General features: G+C 42.2%; 1 protein-coding gene and 1 long non-coding RNA gene across 2 annotated transcripts in view; one reads left to right on the forward strand and one right to left on the reverse strand.

Moving 5' to 3' along the window:
* The window catches only part of ZFYVE9 (zinc finger FYVE-type containing 9), a 64,098-nt gene extending 63,376 nt beyond the window's left edge, over window positions 1–722 (reverse strand). The window contains exon 1 of the mRNA XM_026086915.1: window positions 517–722. The gene's annotated coding sequence lies outside the window, so the exon portion shown is untranslated. The remainder of the gene's footprint in view (window positions 1–516) is intronic.
* Window positions 29–12,529, forward strand: LOC112976069. Its single transcript, XR_003256867.1, has 3 exons — window positions 29–543; window positions 1,023–1,242; window positions 5,751–12,529. It is a non-coding gene; the product is annotated as an uncharacterized LOC112976069 (long non-coding RNA).
* Window positions 12,530–18,442: the final 5,913 nt, after the last annotated feature.

Here is an 18,442-nt window from a genome sequence, read left to right on the forward strand (position 1 = left end):
GTCACGCCGCTGCCCACGCCAAGGCGAGACCACAGCGCGGGCAGGAAACCATAGTTACTCAGGCACTTTCCGTGGCGTGCAACGGGGATGCGCTCGCAGCACAGAGACGTACCTTGGAGCCAGCTGTAGCTGCACCTACAGACTGTAGGCAGAAGGATACGCGTCTGGGAGCCATTCATATTTTATTTCATATTTAATACCTTCAGATCACAGACAGGGACACCCTATATAGGCACAGCGATCCACAACCATCTATGCATGCCCAGAGAAATACACAGCCGTCCCCGAGGGATACACAGATACACAGACACGGAGCCATCTGTTCAGAGACACCTCAACTATTCAGCAAAGCAGGATTCCAGAAAAAAATACACTCGTTCCTCACAGAAATAGACTCAAAAGTGCCACGGCAAACTAGCAGGTATATGCAACACCATTACTATGCACTTGGAGCCTCACCGATTATTTATTTAAAAGGAGGAAGCCAAGGAAGTACACATGCTGGGAACAAGATACCTTTCTCCGCCTGGCTGTAGGCGCTCAGTAAGTTGTGTGTGAAGAAATGTCATTTTTCCCTCTGCCCCCCCGCCTCGTGTGTGTGATTTGCTGCGATGCTTCGGGTCTCACGGGGGGAGGCGGGGTGTCAGCCCGGGGCTCCCGTGCTCCGCCACAGCGCGCACAGCCGCCCTCTGCCGGGCGGAGGGCCGCGCCTTGCCGCCTGAGCGCCAGGCCCTCACGCACGGGCCTCGCGAACGCCGCGCCGCACCCCCTCCCCTCCCTAACGGCTCCCTAACGGCTCACCCCTTGCCTAACGCCTCGCGGCGCGTGACGCCGCACCCCTCCCCCACTAACGCCTAACGGCTCACGGCGCCCCGCCCCTCCCCTCCGTAACGCCTCACTGACGCCCCGCCCCCTCCCTCGGTAACGCCTCGCTGACGCCCCGCCCCCTCCCTCGGTAACGCCTTGCTGACGCCTCTCCCTTCAGTAACGGCTGACTGACGCCCTGCTTCGCCTCCCCTCAGTAACGCCTCACCCCGCGCCGACAGGAAAGGGGGGAAAGAGCAGAGGTCCCCTGACGTTTAGGAGGTGCCGTGGCCTTCTGCCAGCCGCAGCAGAGTGCCATTTCGCCGCCGGTAAAGGAGGAAAGGCGAGTGTGGTGCTGCTGTGACACCGCCGTTCCCGTTTCGTTTACCCATGCCACCTCTCAGGTCTTGGCACTTCGAGGCTATCACTTTTCAGCAGGTTCGGCTTCTCAATTAACTTCTTACATGCGGCAGGGAATAAGGTGTAATGAGTCGTGATGATAAAATCTCGGCCTTCTTCCTCCAAGAGCATCAGCCCATCCCACTTAAATGAAACTTAATGTTTATTCATTGATTCTGGAAGAACTATGTGCTTTTCAAGCAGAAAATATAAGATACTCCCCAATCAACTGAGTCATCAATCCACGGGCAAAGAGCTGAGAGGGGTAAAAAATGCTAATCAATCATATCTGCTAACAGCATGTTAATGGAGATGGCATTTATTTTCTCCCATAAAGCATTTCCAGCTAACCCCAGCTTGCTGTCTCATTAGTAATTAGTGGTGTCATGTTTACAAAGCACAGATGAGGAGTTCTGATTCAGTCCAATACACAATTAATATCCTCAACACAATTCTCATGAAACAGCTCAGACTGCTAAATGCACAATATGCCTGACAAACAAAAAGCAAAGAAAATAAAGGCTAAGCACTTTGTACCTTCTAGCCAAAAGCATACAAGCACATAGGTTTGGCATCTACTTAAGTCTCACAGAGTCCTGTCACTACCATAATTTTGTCCTACTTTGATCCATCTGCACATCTCACTCTTTTCCCCAAACACTAAGAGCTTCTACCTGAAAGATATCATAGCTGCTTGTTTTGCAAAAAGGTTATCTCATGAAAGTATGGAAAATGCAGTTAGGCACAATGGGGAACATCCCCGTGAGTTAGGGTGAGGGGACGCGGTCTCCTGCTCTGTTCCCTCTTGGTATCTGTGTGGCTCTTGGGCGCCTTGTGACTCATTCCCAATGACGGTGACGTACCTGGGGAAGCAGGAACTCAGCAGGACCCCTCACACTGCTGCTCTGGGCCACTGTGCTGCCGGACAGCTGGACTTAAAGCCCAAAGACTGTGGGTGGGCAGTTAGAAAAGTGAGGAGAAGCCACAAGATGCCAGAGATGAAGGGGAAAGGAAAGAGTTACAGGGTCAACAGAAAAATAAATGTGCGTGTCCGTATGTGTGACTATGTGAAACTACTGGATAAAGGTAAGGACTAATAACAATGCATGAAAACTGGGAGCTAGGAGTTACGGGCACTTGATACAGGATTCAAAATGATGCAGGAGTAATTCTACGAACAGCACAGTTAAAGACAGTTGAGGATTTCTTAACTACTTGGAGAAACTTGGGGAAAAAGGAATCTTATTAGTGGCTTGGGTCTGTAACTAGATGGAAATAGTAGATCTATTAACAATAATGTAGGAAAGGCAGGAGTGCTCAATAAATATTTCTTTCTGTATCTGGGGAAGAGCCAGATGGTATACAAATATCACAGGATGATGATGATGAAATGCATTCCATTACCACAGGCACTGTTAAACACAAGCTAATAAAGTTGGGCATCAGCAGATCTAGATAACTTGCGTCCAAAAGTTTTAAAAGCACTGGCACAGAAGATCTCTACGCCATTAATGTTGATTTTCAATAAATCTTGGAACAGTGTTAAAGTTCCAGAGGACTGGATGAAATATTGTACCAATATTTTTTAAAGGGTAAACGAGGTGACCAGGGTAATTACGACTTGCCAGCCCGACAAGAATTCTGGATAATACAATGGAACACTAGCTACATTACTTGATTAAAAAAGAATTAAAGGTTGGAAATAAAATAAAGGCAAATGAATATCGAAAATAAATCTTGCCAAAATAATTTGATTTTTTTATGACATTACAGGTTTGGTTGATCAGGGTAAGCAGGACTGTAAAATATTTGTTTTAGCAACTTGTAACATTTTAATTAAAAAACAGAACTACACAAAATCATCACAGCACATATTAAACTATTCAAACCCTGGCTAACTAACAGTTACAAAATGGGGAAATATAGAGCCATCATCAAGAGATGTGTTTCTTGGTCCTATAGTGATTAGTTCTACACTATATTATATTGATATTAATGGCTTTAAAGAAAACACAAAATCATCACTTGCAAAGTTTGTAAGTGATGTAAACATTAGAGATTGGGAAATAACAAGACAAGTCATGATGTAAAGTATCTGAGGCAGCTTGATAACAAGTAATGCTCGTTTCTATACAGCCAAATGTAAAAACATGCACCTCAGAATAAAGGCCATGATTATAGGGTGGGAGAATTTGTCCTGTAACAAATTAATGCTAAAAATCCTTGAGAGTCATCACATATAATCAGAAGAAAATGAGCAGGTGGTGTGGTGCTGTGGCCAGTAAACTAATGCAAACCTTGGATTTATAAATAGAATCCAGAAAGATGTCTTAATTTTTACCTGGCATTAGTCCAACTGCTCCTGAAATCTGGTATCCAAATTCCTTAATTCCATAACAGAAGCTGAAAAATAAATGGTTCAGAGAAGACCAATGAGACTGATTTAAAGTTTGAAACTGAAAATGTTCATTTGTCAAAAAGAAGGTGATGAAGGGGTGACTCAATCACAGGTTTTAAGTACTTACAGAATTCAGTGGCTGTACACTAATGCCAGACAAGTTCAGCTTCACAGTGAGGTCTTTTATCAGTGAAGGTAATTAATCACTGAGACACCTTAGGGAGGAACAGGTTAGATTTCCCAGCACTGGGAATGTCAAAATCCAAACTGGATGTTTTTTTAAATTAGTTTTTAACACAAGCAGGTGTTAAGTCTTGTGAGTCTGTTACCCATGAGATCTAAGAATGTGAACGCAATTCTGGATTCTGGTTACTAATCTATGCAGAATTAGATTTCCTTGGGAGCTAAGTAACAATGTGTCACCCCCTTTGGCATCACCTGATGCATATCATGCGTCCTTGAGCACATGATGGGAACAGCCATGYGGATAATAAAGATTGCATGGGTTGACAGGATGGGTGGACTTGTTTGCAGAAGGCAAATTCTTTGAATTCTTTAAATACAAATATAACACTTCTCTTGTAGGAAGTTCCTGAGACATACATTTTCCGGAAGCTGGGAGATTCTTCCTGGCAAGTGTCACTATATGATTATCCTATTATTAAACTCTTTCCTTGGCATCTCCTTCTGGCCACTGTCACAGACAGGATGCTGATCCTTCCCGTGCCAAGCAGCCTCTCCGATCCATATCAAAGCTGACCCACCCCTGCTCCACCAGTGGAGTGGGAGTTTGGGTGGGAGCAGAAAATACATCCTGTACAATATATAGGCCTAAGTGTAGGAGAGGACAAATACAAAAGGAGAGAGGAGTGGCACACGTGATGTCAGAAAGTCAGAGACATGAGTAGGAGATCGCACACAGGGCTCTGAACCTCTCCCGAATCYGGAATTGATCAAAACATTGTGGAGTCTTTGGACTGATCTGATGTCATCAAACAACTACAAAACCTCCCAGCAAAATGCCCATGGCATTCCCAGGCTAGCGCCTGATCCACATACTCAGCCTTCTACTGACACCCATCAGTTCTAGTGGAAGAGACCTGTGCTGTGAACCCATGGTCCAAACCTCTTGGATGCCTGAAGCTTTTGTTCACAGCTCTGCAGAATAAAATGTTGACTTTTTTTCAACACAGCTGCTAGTAACTGCTTAGATACCACCCTCCAAAAGAAACAATACTCTAAATACTCATTACACCGTAACTGCTAGAGGAGTGCTTAATGACTCTTTAATCAGCTTCTGTTGTAAAAAACAACCCTTTGATTATACCCTGCCAAAGATACCAGTAGACCTCCAGTGACGATTGCAATGTAATGATTTTGCCCTCTAGTGGCTGAAAGACTGCTCCAGCTCCTTTGGTGTCTGTCTTAGTACATTTTTATTACATCATCCACCTTGAATCTTTGATTTTTCTAAATTTTATGCAGACTTCATCCATTACACTCAAGTACTATCTGCATCAGAGCAATTAGAATCAATAAAAATGTTTTCCTGTATATCCTCAAAACACTATATAAATGTTAACTCAGCATTTAGCGAGTCAGAAAGTAAAGGCAYTAATACATGGGCACTTAATTAATCTATGATGTATTTTCCACCAGATATGACTTAATCTCTACAAAAGGAAAAGACCTGCTAGGTCACCATCTCAATGCTTTGGTCAATTTAGGGTCATTCTGTGATGAATATCTATTATTATTTTGTCCAGTTTAATTTTAGACATGCCATTTATTCTTAGGAGTAAAAAAGATGGCATTTTAATCCTTTCCCACAGTACACTCACAGTGGTTATGCATTTAAAAAGCAACATAACTGGTTTACTGTCTATGCTGGCTACATCTTTAAACATCCATCACTTTTCTCTCCATATTCCAGACACCGGCCCAAGGGCTATAAAAGGTCTTTGTGTCTGTGTTCACCTTCCATGCGTGCTTGAGCAAGGGCTTTGGACTTCAATTATATGTTGATTTTTCTTCTTTTTTCCCTCTGGCACCCATTTTAGTTGATTAGCCCAAGTTCCCTACGGAAACAACACTTACTCAATTAAATTGTTTGTCTTTCTCATCCCCTCTCTCCTTCTCATATCTTTAGGAGCTCTTGGCCAATTTCAGCCACAACTGAAAAAGCGGTAGGTCTCATGGGAAATTCAGTTCTTACAAGTTTCGTGGTAATCCGTGGCCAGACAGAGCGAGCGAGTCGACGCAAGTGGAAGTCCACGGTTACATGGTCTGTGCGGCAGTGGCCGGTTTGTTCATCCTTGCACCAGTTCCATATGCCTCCCGGCCTCCGCTGCCTCTGGCCCAGGACTGCCACAGAGGGGGACTCTGCGGAAGCACAGGTCGACATGGAAGGGAAGGGCAGCGGGAACGGGACAGCTGGGGTCATTGCAAGGGAGAAGTTAGACAGTGAGGACACAAATCCATGTGAAAATGAGATCTGTTTTTCTGCTGCTCACAACAACTGCTTGAGGATTTTTATTTGGACTCGGTATTTGAGACTGAGATGTGATATTCGGGTAATGTGAAAGCCTCAATTCAAATGACAGAATTTAGTAGTCCCTTTCAACAAGAAAATAATAAACATTTGGATAATTCCATTCTTGTTGTTTATTTTGCCGACCATCTGTATTTAGAAGCCCTGGAAGTGCTTAAATGCTATTCTGATTACATTCCTGATCTGGCCAGAAGCTGGAAAAGCCTTTAACGAACACCCAGGGGGGTCAGGTATTTTTGAAGATGTTCCAGATGAACGTGGCTGTGCTCAGTAACAAAAACAAAACGAAACAAAAAAACCCAGGATGTGGAATCAGGAGAAACAGGTTCTTGTTCAGCTGATCCTTAGCTGATTTGCTGGGTGACATTTAACCTGTTTGATCTCCTTTCCTTGTAGGAATGGTAGAACTAGTTATATTTAGAGCATGAGTACTATATGAGACTTTGTCAAAGTCTGTAAAACCCCTTTGAGTCTCCTGTGAAAAGTATTATGATGATGTTTACATGAAATAATATGATATGGAACATATGAAATCATCACTCAAATATGTGGTTTCTGGATCACTGAAACAATAAACCTTTGAGATTCAAAAATGAATAGAATTTGAAAGATTAACTCCATCTTCAAACTTCATCTTCCTAAAATACTGAAAAAAATAAATTTTCCATTTGAAGAGCTTAAAGCACTTTACAAATATGTATAGCTGAAACTTGATAGTGCCTAGGAGACATAAAYAACCTGCTCCACATCACTCCAAAAATGCACTTAAGAGTTAGGACTAGAATCATAGAACCCCTGATTTTACCCCTATCTCATGTATCTCAACTATGATATTATTCAATTTATTCAATCAAATAAAAGCTTTCATCTTTCAAAGATGACTACTTCAGAAATAATGTTGAAGCTGTGCCAGAAGATGGTGGAATGTAGAAGAATTGAGACACTCTCATTGTTTGGATATTTTCATGATGGAAAGTCATAATTCATGTCAGTTTGGTCTAAAAATTCTGCCTTAAGTGTGATATATTGATGAGGAGGGAGGGACCAGCACATCTCACAACTTCTAGAAGGAAGTTTCTGAGTTGTTGATAGCCCTTTCTAAAAAGCTGTATGCACTTTTCCAACATATCCACATTTCATGGCCCATAGGAAGTCCTATGGTGACGAACACAAGATTTTAACTGAGAATCCCCCCAACTGGACTAGATATGGGCCTACAAGAGAGGTTACAACCTCCCATAGTAGGTCTAAATAAATAACAGTGCCTCAGTAAGTTCCAGGGGCTTCAGTGAACATGCTCTGTGCTTGATGCATTCCCTCATAGAGGCAAGACTCATTCAGTGCTCTGGCTGACAACAAACCGCATCAGACACTTCAGAAGGGACTTCCACCAGCAAACAGTAGCACAGAGGATGTTTTGTGGAGGATTTTTGAATGATCATTTTTGTGAATAGAAACCCACTCCCTCAAATGTCAACACTTTGTATGTCAGGAAAATTCTAAGGACAAAACAATTTTAGAGAAATCAAAATCTAATTCAAAATTGACTCAATATATAATACGAAATAAAAATATTTCATCTGAAAAATCATATCAAAATAGGTATTATTAAATAATTCACACAAGAATGTTGGAATGATACATTTTGACATAACAGAATTTTCCTTCCTTCCAACATAACTGTATTCTCTGACCAAAAAAGTTGTCAGATTTTTTTGACAAGCTCTAGAGTATACAAATTAAATAACCTGATTCATTCTTGTACTGATTTAATAAGTGAATGCTCATGTTTTATACAGAAAAAAATCTAATCCTTCTAAAATTCTGTTTTAATCTTTGTGATACCTTGTAGCAGTGAGTTCCATTCACTAACTGTGGTACTTTAAAAGTATTTTCTTGCCTCAACTGTAAGTGATTTACTGCACACTTTAACTTAATGCCCTTTGGTCTCATATAGCAGCAATTTTACTTTCTCTATATAATCCACTATTCTGTTTATTTCCAATATGTTCCTTCTGATTCATCTTTGTTTCTGCAAAAATTAAGACAGTTTCCATTTCTCTTAAATTACAAGTTTTCCTGCATCTTTATATGGTGGTACAACAACCAGAGCTTCTCTGCAAGCTATCCATATGTACACTAAACCAGCTCAAAACTGTTTTTCTTCTTGGATGGTCAAAAGTTAACACATCCTGCCAGTGGACAGGTCCAGTCAGCATTACCTTGCTTTTGTCAAAAATGTTTAATCATTTAGGCTACATACTTCTGTAATTCTTCTTTAGGTTAGWGCAGTAGAAATTAATCTCATTTTCYGAAATACAAAAGAGGAGCAAATCTGAATTTTAAGAAGAATGGAAGAGAAGGCTCAGAGGGGATCTTATCAATGTGTATAAACACCTGATGGGAGGGAGTTAAGACCACAGAGCCAGACTCTTCTCAGCGGCACCATTTGACAGGACAAGAATCAATGGGCACAAACTGAAATACAGGAATTCACCTTAAACATAAGAAAAAGCTTTTTTACCGTGAGGGTGGTTGAACACTGGAACAGGTTGCCCAGAGAGGTTGTGGAGTCTCCATCCTTGGAGATACTCAAAACCYGACTGGAGAGAGTCCTGGGCAACCCGCTCTGACTGACCTGCTTTGAGCAGGGGAATTGGACTAGAGACCTCCAGAGGACCCTTCCAACSTCAACCCTTCTGTGAATACGTGACAGGCACCYAAATACAAACTGAAGAAGAAAAAGGTGGGAAGAGAGACTTAAAATAAATAGAATAAGGCCAGAAATTACCATTTTGACTTCTTGTATAGCACAAGCTGTAACAGCCGCTCCAAACAGTGACAGGCCCCTTAATCTTATCTGCGTGCCCTGCAGATATTAGTGTGTGACACTGGGGGCCTGGGAGGGAATGCTACAACATTATTTTTTCCCCTTATCTCTCTTCACCCCCAGTCCCTCCAGATCTGCAGCTCTGTGAACCTGAGGGAGGAGAGAKAATGCTGCAGGTCTTGGTAGGAGAAGGGAAGACAGAGCAAACAAGCCCAGCGGGTCGTGGGGCACGGGAAGGCAGAGGACAAGGGACAGCAGARGTAGTGGGGGCACACATCTTGCATGAAGCTCATAGCTTCTGAGTGAGGTAGACCATATATATTTTAGTAAGAGCCTTCAATCTAAGTGTGGGGTTCTCAAAGTGTCTATGAACATGCAATTACATACTTTCAGTATGATCAGTTTTGATGTTTGAGGGGTTTTTTTTGGAAGATGGAAGTAAACAGAAGTATAAACCTTAATCTAGAATCTTTTTTTTTTCTTTTAATGTTTATATGCAGGGTTTAATCTAATATGTATAAAAAAAWCATCCTTTAGATCTTGCTGAATTCAAAGACGGAGCTGGGTTTTCTTTAGCAAAGAAAAGAACTGAAGCTGATTTGAAAGGAAGTGGTAGATGTAGCTGGTTCATTGTTATCTTAATCACTTTCCTTCTTTGTTGTGCTGGAGTTAAATGAATAGCAGCTGTGCATGGACATACATGACTCTCAAACTCTGGTTCATGATTTCTTGTAATTAAATCATTAAATAGACAATAAAGCTCCAGGAAAAGGGATTTCATTCTTGAAGGAATCTGACAGGCACCACTTTTGCGGCACTATTTTGGATTACGTGCTGTAGGCATGCTTACCTTTTCCGTCCTGCTTCTCATTATCGCCTGAACAATGACAGAGGCGGCAGTGGGCATCAAACCCACCATCTTTTATGCGTACTTTTTTTTTTTTTTTTAAASCTAAGTTTCTTAAGGAAGGAAGGCTCACACAATTGTGCTGCAGGTACATCCTTCTCTCCCCTTGAATTCAGGAACTTGCTGCTCAATTTCAACCACGTTTGAAAGAGAAATAAAAGTCTGAAAAAGATGGTTAGCAAGTTTCATAGCAACTGGTGACTGGCTATAGAGACAGCCCCAAACGCCTGCCCCACCTGAGGGCACAGCAGAGGGAAGGCCACCACTATCCATTCCTTCTAGTGGCAAGTGGCTTGTCAGTCAGCAGCAGGTGGGTCTAGACAACCTTGCCTGGTTATTTCTCCTCCATCAGAAGTGGCACAGGGAATGTGGTGCACATCTCTCAGGGGAGAGGCAAGATGGAGGGCAGGCAGAGAAGGAGATGGTTAGAAAAGGTGGGTTGCTTCTGTTTTCATTAGTTCTTTGAGCAGTGAAACTGTTCACACACACAAGAATTTAAGCACACCCTTAAGTATTCAAGGCATTAACAAAAATCTAAAGCATCTTGTTCATTTCAATTGCTTCTCCACCCACATTCTTCATTGAATTAGAGGATATCCTATATGCGCTTTTGTTTCACTTATTCCCCAAAGACCACTTCATTACACACCAAGCAAGGATCTTCAGCACATTCATAGTAACGTCTCAGTCATAGCATTCAGCATTACGATGCTCCTGGCACAATGGATGTTACTAAAGGTTTGAAGAGATGAACGGGCCGCACGTTTCCCCAGGGCAACACAGCAGAACAGGGACATCTAAAGAACCTGGTTCAAAACGCAGCGGGCATTACCAGCTTCTGGCAAATCCCGCTCATCTCTGAAACAGTAACACTATCAGGCTATGTGAGGATGTGCCCATCCTGGAATATATCTGTAAAACTAGTTTGCACACCCAGTAAACGCACTCCCATTTCAACACCTTGCCTCTAGTTGAAGGGAGCATAACCTTCGTTAATCAAAACCATAGTGGGCCAAATCCAGACACAATTCTACTCAAATTATTAGCATCAGAGCAAACATGAGACAGACTCTGTAGCCATCAAGATTACCTTAGTTTTCTCCAGTTGTTTTGCACAAACCCTACTGGACTGTCCTAGAAACCATGCAAGTCTCCGAGTACGTGAGTATTTCCTACAGGAAGTGCAGTTTGTCCTTGTCACATATTACAGGTCACCTTCACAGACCCCGACGGGATGACAGGCCACAGCCAGCAACAGGAAACTTTTAAAATTTCTATTTCCTTTTTCACCAAGAACTGTCTGGAATTAATTTTCTTACATTTATTTTGAACTATGAACAACAATTCTCGAGCTGGCAGTGAGGGAGGAGGAGGACATATACTGACACGATGTCACCACATGAATTATTATGCCAAGATATAAAAATAGTTTGAGAAGCAGCATGGCCAAAATTACCATATCATTTAATTACAACTGACTTTCATGACAGGCCGTCAGTTAATTAACAGTGTCAAAATGCTGAATTGCCTCCAGCTTATGCATGCTTTGCAAATGGCATGGAAGTCTTTTTTTTTAAATAGCAACAGCTTAACTGAAAATGTAAAACCTATAGTGAAACGCTTTGAAAAAATGAAGCAGTCAGCTGAACTGACATGAAATTCCCCACGCCATAAATTCACTAGCAAAGACAGTTATAATTCATTTAATTTGCTCTCTGAAGATTATATTCACATGACAATTCTTTTTTGCATTCAAAACTATTTTTCTGAAAGAGATATGAATTTAAGAGAATTACTAAAAAGGAGACTGAAGTGACTGTGGCCTGTGCAGCTGCACACGTGGCCTCGTTCCAGCCCTGGAGCCTTCTCTCCGGACTGCTACAACGTGGACAAGGGTAAAGGGGGAAAAGGCTTAGAGAAAGGTGGTTTATTTTTCTTCAGAAATGTCACCTTCGCTGATTCTCGAGTAACATACACGAATCTGGAGAAAACTCTCTTTAGAGGGAATGAGGTTTGAATAACCTTAGAAAATGATGGAATTATTTTACACATTGACTGGTAGCGATTAATACAAGAGAGAGCCTGTGGTCCCAGGGCCCTTTGTGGAAAAGGACCTTTGGACACCAGGAAAGACCTGGCCTCCTTATCACCACGTCGCCCACGCCACAAACACAGCCCGTGCTAGCAGCACATGCAAGGGGCAAGAGCAGAGCCCAGCTACGCCAAGCCTTCAGGCACACCGCGTCCAAAGAGCTTCCCCCGTTGTCCAACAAGACATAAAAGCAGGGACGGGGAAGGCAGCAGCAGAAAGGGGAGTTCTCCTCCCTTGAAGCACACCTAAGTCCTTCTTCTCGGCTGCCATCTGGCTTAACGCCCTGCCATGCAACACTGTCAAGGAGGCACCACCTTGGGTGCTGCGCCCTCAGGCACCTTCAGCTGCTGCCACTTCACATCTATTCTGCAGATCCCCTTTTCCCTCAGTCACTATTCCTGTTGGGTTGCAGGCCTACCTCCCCCCAAAACACACAGCCACGCTTGGCTCTGGTTTCATACGGCCCTCTGCTCCTTGGAGCTCGCGTGCTTTCCTCCACAAGCCACTGCTCCCCCAGTCCCTGCATGGCAATCTCACACCTAGCACCAAATCACTTATTCTCATTATAGCACTGAATAAAACTTAAATAAACGTTTTATTATAAATTATATAAAATAATAGCTTTATACAAACTGTAGCAAAGCAAAAGAAGAATACAGTGGAGGTGGAGAAGGGAGAGTGGGCTGAACAAAAAAACTCATGCTTGAACCAGTCATCAAAGGATAAGAACAGTGTCCAAATACAAAATTAAGCTGTCCTGTGAAGGGTGGGGGGAAAAATAAAGTCTTGAAACCAAAATGAAAATAATGCAGCTCCTCTCTCTCACTCACTTGCTCTTTGGTRACAAGCTCATACTTCTGTTTGGACAGCCAGAACTAGCCAGAAAGAAAAGCTCAGAATTTTTTCCCAAGAAAAAATGAGCACTTAGAAGAAAACTGATGAGTGAACATCTCCCCCTGTAGTTTGCAAAGAGCCAAGCACTTTGCTAATAGTGAAAACCCTGTCTCTTGGCTGAATAAAGGAAGCAAGTTAAAACAGATCCAGAGCTTTCTACCTTACAGCAACACGGAAATTTATACCTCAGGGTGAGTGCTTGAATGATAAAGGATAAGGCCAAAAGAAAGCAATCTGAAAATTCAGCAGAAATTGTGGCACGCTCATGGTTTCATGACTGTCCAGGTGATTAATTAGGTGTTGGAGGAAAAGATACAAGATTGAATTTTAAGATAAGTTAAGGGTGGAACTAAAGCGAGCTGGTGAGGTCTGCAGCTTATGCAGTAAGTGAAGGACTCCAAATACTAAAAAGAAATGAGAGCTTCCTAATCCGAGTTCAAAGTGCTCTTTATTAATAAAGACTTTGAGCATGAAAATACTGGAGTTTGGCAAAATTCCATTTTGTGTAACAGTCATGGAAATGAAAGCTGAACAGAAAGCAAGAAGGGTTCATTTTCCCAGGACAAGAAACACTGCAAAGCAATTTTAACAAAAAGGCGATTGTTCTGCCATGTTATGGCCGTATCACATTGAACATGTGTCGGGTGGATCCTGTTATCCATATCCTCTCTCGCGCTACAACACTACTGCTATTTCTGCAAAGAAGAAAGCCCTGACCAGAAATAGACTTTACTGCCATTTACAATAATGGAAAACCAGCTGTCATTAATTTGATTATACCTTAAATTATAAGCTTTTCAGGGAAAGCATAATCTTTTATTCTGTGCTTTTACAGCAAACAGTGTAACAAGGACTTAGTATCCAACAAGGCCCCTTATGCAACGTGATGATGCAACCGTACTTGCACATTGCATCCTCCCATGACCACTGCTTTCAGCACTCAACAGACGCTGGTGCACTCCTTCAGATATAAGCATTAGGCCAACAGTGCCTGGAAAGGCATCGTCTACACCAATTTCTTACTAGTGGGGATCACTAGTTACACAAATTGTGCTTGCAGTGGCTCAGTAAGTGCTTTGATATCAGCCTGCACTAGCCTCCTTATTAATGGAAATATAACCAAAATTCCCATTTGCCAGGAGGGACGTTGAACTCTACTGACTGGACAAGTCGGGAATCCAGCACGCATGGGCATACAGATATCAAGTAACAGAAAAACTGAGTGGAAGAAGTAAAAAATGTCACTAGTGTCACTGTAAAGATCTCCTCTCTGAGTAGAGGCACTCATTGCTGCAGGCAGGTTGTGCTCTCTTCCCCACGAGTTCATTTCTATTCTGCTAGCAAATGTGAACACAAAAGCCAGGCACATGCTAGCTTTGATCRCGTCATTTATTAAGTCAGCAGTGATAGCAAACAGGGAATCATTCAATCTTACCAGTGATAGAAAAACCCCACAATTAAATCGTATGCAAGTGTACACATATGTGTAGAGAGAACAGGGTCATAATTACACACACTCCTTCCGCTTTTCCTATGAACTTGGTGGCTCTGCTTGAACTTTCTTGTTCTCCGAGCACAGCAAGGTTTTGACTTCACAGCAGTGTAGCAACTCCCTGTTCTAGGATGTGGGATCCCTAGGTATAATTAAGCCTATACAAAACAGGCTTATTTATGTCTTGCTAAATCACATGATTGAGATTTTAGGGAGTGTTGTGAGTCAGAGCGCTTTGGAAGCCCTGCCCAGCTATTTCCTTGGCATCTCAGCTAGGAGACAGCCTGAGCCAACTCTAAGTTGCTCAGCTTTGTAATTCAAAAGTTAACAACTAGCCCAATGTTTTGAGTTTGCTAAAAAACGTTGGTACTGTACTTCAAACTGCCAGAACCCTTGCAAAAGAATTTTGCCTATGATATTTGCCAGGACTGATGTTGGAGAGATTAAGTTTTTCACAATAATGGATAAGTAAGTAGACACTAGATAAACTTTTTAGCTGCAAGTTTGGTAGTACCTATGTGTAGACATAAAAGTATTTGGACCTTGGACAGAAGTTTACAGTAACATAAGAAAGATCTTGTGGTATCTATCGTATAAGAGTCATTAGAATAAGTAACCTTGTTGTACATTTCTCTGTTGACCATAAGTGGCTGTAAACTAGGTAGCAATGTTTGACCAAATTTTATGGCCAAGGACATAGGACTGGTAAGTGCAATGCTAGCCAATAGAATAAGCATAGTAAATACAGCAGGAAGCTGCTTTCTTGGGGGGGGGGGGGGATTTCTTTGGCATCTGCCCTTTACGTTGCTTTTACCAGATCAAAGAGAGGTTCCAAGTATAAAAACTGCAATTATTTTGCTTTAACAGGATTACTTCACTATAGCAGTATCAAGTATTACAGCTTGTTTTCATTGTGCTGGTAGACAACGCATGTGATACCTCCCACAGCAATTTTTCCATGGGATTGTTTAGGAGGGTAAACCTAATTAAGAACGAGTATTTAATCAGCTCTCTCTTATCTTGGCTTATCTAAGAGCTAACACACAAGGGCAAAAATTGAACCAAAGCGCATCTCAGACAAATTTTAATACAGATTAATGGCTCAGCAGAGAAACTAACAAAACAGAGAAGTTCTCATCATGTTTATTCAAGGCAAGATAAGTCTGGTTCTGAATAGATACTAGTTCATTTGCTCTTTCCTGACAAATACTGGCCATCTGGAATCAAAATGAACCCAAGGGTCCAAGCAGTTTGAAAGTATCAGTAAATCCTGTGATGTCAGGCAGCCCAAAATCAACAGCTCTGTTTCTCAGACAATACTCACAACAGCTATAGAGAAAGGAAGACGACAAAATTAGCAGTCACCAAGGAAGACGCACTTGGTATACATTCCTGATGATGACACCCTAAAGCCATCAAGGAAATGTCAGTAGAAGACATTTAAACCTTTTATTACAGCTTACTGCAAACTCATAGAGTGTTTGTGCAGAGTACAAACAGGAAAAGAGTATGCATTTTGCATGGAAAAGTTGCCACCAGTTAAGGTGTTAAGGATATAACTCTGCTGAGGAACCTCTGCCCCAAAGAACAAGCAGTCCTGTTCAGAGGATTCACCAAGTTCTCAGTGACCCAGATTGTAATATAAAAATCCTCTATAATTAAACAAAACAAAAAACACACCAAGAGAGAAGACGTATACCATCAGAAACAATAGCTAGATTACCCCTTCAAAACTTGACTGTAGCCTTTAAGAGAAAAACAGTGGGTGGGTTATTTTTATGGAAAATCCATTTCAAGGTTTTTGGGAGAACTGAGCTGGAAAAAATCACCATGTAATGGGATAAACTATTACAGCTTCAGGGATAGAAGTGGACAACGGKATTTTGCAGTGCACACTGCCAATGAAAGATTCTTCCCTGCAACTCCAAAGGCAGGAGAACGGACAGAAGTTATGGGATACCCGTGTTCAAAGTTAATCATTTGCAACAACACAGAAAACCATAGTGCTGAGAGAAAGGTGATGCAGAAAAGACTAGAAAATGTAATACGTTCCCTGTAGCAAATACCTACAAGAGCTCAATGCAACATTTTTCAGAAGACTGGCATTGTTTTTGTGTCAATATAGAAGTCTCAGCAAAATACTCAAATATCCAGCAGCAGATTCTTGAGTCTTTCAGTCAAGCTGAGAAAGCAGGCTGTGGGAAACTTAAGATGGACAGGGAGAGAAACCCTTATTCAAAGTAAAAATTATTGCAAGTCCTATTTGCTTTCCTTCAGAAGCAYGCAAAAGGCAAGCCATCACTAATTACAACTATCACTCACACAGAGCACAGCAGAGTCTCCAGCAATAGAGCAAATGCTTCAGAACSAACAGAAAAGAAGCTTCAGTTGCATCATTACTCCCTGGAGACTGTAAAAATGCTGTAAGCAAACTAAAGCTATTTCCAATTAAACACTGTGTGTTAGAGACCATCTAAAACAAAATTTTTCTCACAACAATGGTAATTTTTTCTGAAAATTCTCCTTACAGGTTATTTAGYGACTGATGTTTTCAGGGAACAAGAACCTGCAGCATGAATCAAWACCTTAGTCCCTGACACAAAACACCACCGCTCACTGACCGCCTGAAAAGAGGCACGCAGAATGGCCGCAGAGGGGGAAGGCTGCGTCCGGGTGCTGCGCAACCGCAAAGCAACRGGACGGCTGGGTCAGAGGTAACGCCACGCTCGGATTACAGGCTGCGTTCAGCTTATCAGCCCGTGCTGCAGGCAATGCCCGCGCCTCACAACTTTGCCTGTATCGAACCCCTATTTCACGTTTCATGGTTTAAAAACAAACTGCAAGTTATTGTAGCTGACCAGATTGGTTGCCCAAGGCATCAATATGGCAAATCCTTCCCGTCTTCCCAAACTCAGCATGACCCTGGCAGCAGCACTGCAAGTTCCCACATCCTATCTTGCCAAGACAAGCCTCAGATGCAGAGCAAGCAGTAAAAGCAGGGTTTGAAGGCTAGGTCGGTCTGCAAGGCCCATTTGCTTGATGTCATCTTTACCAAGCGTGCCCCCAAAAATATCGGTTGCAGTGTGAACACTTCCCACCAAGGCAAGTTACCATTCATTTTACAGTGAAAGCCAACCCGTTGTCAAATGGGAAGGCGACAACAGCCGACAGAGTCCMCAAACCTACAGCTTCCTCTGGAGGCACCTGCTCACACAGAACCAACTGCTGAACCTACAGGCTCAAACATCACTACCGAGACTCAGGATATAGTTTCCCAAGGTGGTTAAGCCAAGCACACAAAGCTGGCAGGGAAAGGAAAGGTCAAGCTTTCAGCATGTGCCAGCACTACCATGCACAGCTGTGTGACCAGCCTTAACAGTGGGGTGAGCTGGAAACTGTTTGAAAACTAACCTTACCGAAAAAATGTAATTTATACCCAGATAAGCAAGGCAATCCAGTTGACCTTACAGCTCAGGTACTACTGCTGGCGCTTAAGAGAACCAAGGAAAGGTATCTCTCTTGGTGGCAGGGAAGCCTCAAATTCCTTTAGGCTCTCATGAAACTTCACCTTTAGCATTAAAAGGCTTGGTATCCCACCAGCAATCTGTTGACATTTCAAATCTTCACTTACCTATGTTTGTCAATAATTTGTATTGCTTGGAAATTTCCAGCTCCACACACGCTTTCAAAATCAGATCTGATGTTCTTAAAATGCAGCTTGTGCGACATTTTCCAATGTCTGTAGAAAGCTGGTCACATGGAACTTGCTCTTCTTTTCTTTGGCTGCTAAGTTGCATTAAACAGAAGCTAAAAATACATTAAATACTTTCTAGTATTACTTTTTGATATAAGCAGTTGTTATAGCTGCCACAGGGATGTTGCAAGAAAGGGGAAGAGGTCTTGTAACTACTATTTAGTTGGGATATGTCTACTGAAAGTTCAGAATGCCTTGGTGTGTATATATATATACACACACTATACATATACACATATATATTTTAAACATTTGCCTTAGCAACGATACCTTACCCCCCCCCMAAAAAATAAATAAATAATCAAAGCAACTTCAAGAACT

Source organism: Apteryx rowi, unplaced genomic scaffold (assembly GCF_003343035.1).
Source record: "Apteryx rowi isolate R43461 unplaced genomic scaffold, aptRow1 scaffold_7, whole genome shotgun sequence".
Lineage (NCBI taxonomy): Eukaryota > Metazoa > Chordata > Aves > Apterygiformes > Apterygidae > Apteryx > Apteryx rowi.